The sequence below is a fragment of the Rattus rattus genome, chromosome 10 (assembly GCF_011064425.1).
Source record: "Rattus rattus isolate New Zealand chromosome 10, Rrattus_CSIRO_v1, whole genome shotgun sequence".
Classification (NCBI taxonomy): Eukaryota; Metazoa; Chordata; class Mammalia; order Rodentia; family Muridae; genus Rattus; species Rattus rattus.
Window position 1 is genome coordinate 93,767,923 of NC_046163.1, and position 1,560 is coordinate 93,769,482.

Sequence of the window (1,560 nt, forward strand, 5' to 3'; positions counted from 1 at the left end):
TTACACAATATAGTATTATTCTGATGTTGAAAAAATTATAACACGAAAATTGTAAGGAAAAACAAATAACTACAAATGATTATCCTGAATAAGCTAACATAGACCAGTAAGATGAATATAGTATTATTACATTATATATGGTATTAACTCTTAATTTTATGAAAACCAAAGTATAATCTGTAGATACAGAGGGGTTAGATTTGGAACTAGAGTGACACATGGATGTCCCCGAAGAGGAAAATACAGTCTTCTGGGAAGAAAGAGGCTATAGGGTGGGATAGTAGGGGTATGATCAGGTACGGGAGGGGAGGAGAGAGGGAGTTGAGAGAGGGAATGTAAGGAGAGACAGAATGCAGGGGTATTTGAGTAATGGAGCAGAAATCTAGTTCAGTGGAATGTTCCTAAAATATATGAAGGTGACACAATTGAAATTTCTAAACTTGGGGATGATGGAAGCTGAATATACCATCTCTGGTCTAGGTTCTAGTGTCAAAACTTGGTTACATCAAATTGAAGTGTTGCCAAAGTGGTGCTATGGATATCCCCCTCCCAATTCCAGGCTGCTGCCAAGATAATAAATTATCGCCCCTCAAAAAACAGAAAAGATGCATTAGTCATGAAAATACCAAAGTATCTTGTTTTTTTTTTTTAAATTAAAAAAAAATTAAACTTTTCCTAACTTTATCCCCAGATTTCCTTAGCTTAATTTGCTGTAAAGAACAAATTCGGAATGAGCAAAAAATGAAAAGTGCTGCAGTATCCGGGGGGTCTTGTGATTAAAAATATTAGAGAAATAGATTTTATCAAATCCATCAAAAAAAGCAGTCATGATATAAAAATAGAAGCTCCTGTAACTTCGGCAAATTGCTTCAATTCAGTTTGCCTCATTCTTAGAAATTTCATCATGATTTGGAACTTTGTCATCATCATCCTCTCCAGTAGCAAGTGTGGCTTTTTCTTACACAAATTGTTTAGGCAGAGCCTCAGCCAGTCTCCTTAAACTAGTCACACTGTCTGCACAAAGCTGGTTTAGGATGCTGGGAAAAATTTCTGTCAGCTAATTTGTCTCAGCATGGTCTGTTATGGTGAAAGTGTTTGCTGTCAGAAAAGCCTGAACTTTAGGGTTATTAAAATGAATCACTCTTCCATGGTTTGTAAACATATTTACCTCTTCAATACCAGACCTATAATTTACCCCTAACTTATTTAAGGAGAACTGCAGTATTTATCATCTGCTGTGGCTGTTCTGTGAATCACTTTCTTCTTTCTACGATCAGTTAGTTCCTCTCCCTCCAGTGCACTTTTATGCCTGCAGTTTGGTCAGTTATTTCTGTTTCATGATCACTTCTTTCATCTATCTATGTAAAAGTGTGACTGTGTGTGGAAGGGGAGACTAGGGTTTGTGCTTAGAGGGTGTCAGGTAGACCAGGTGAGATAACGCACAAATAGACACACACACACACACACACACACACACACACACACACACACGGAAGTAAGCAGCTAGAGAAAGACTGAACTTATTTATATATTTTATGTGGCTGGGCATATCACTTGCAT

At 37.1% G+C, this 1,560-nt stretch overlaps 1 pseudogene; it reads right to left on the bottom strand.

The window, feature by feature from the left end:
- Nucleotides 1–874: 874 nt before the first annotated feature.
- Nucleotides 875–1,354, bottom strand: LOC116911749 (annotated as a pseudogene).
- Between the last annotated feature and the right edge of the window lie 206 nt (nucleotides 1,355–1,560).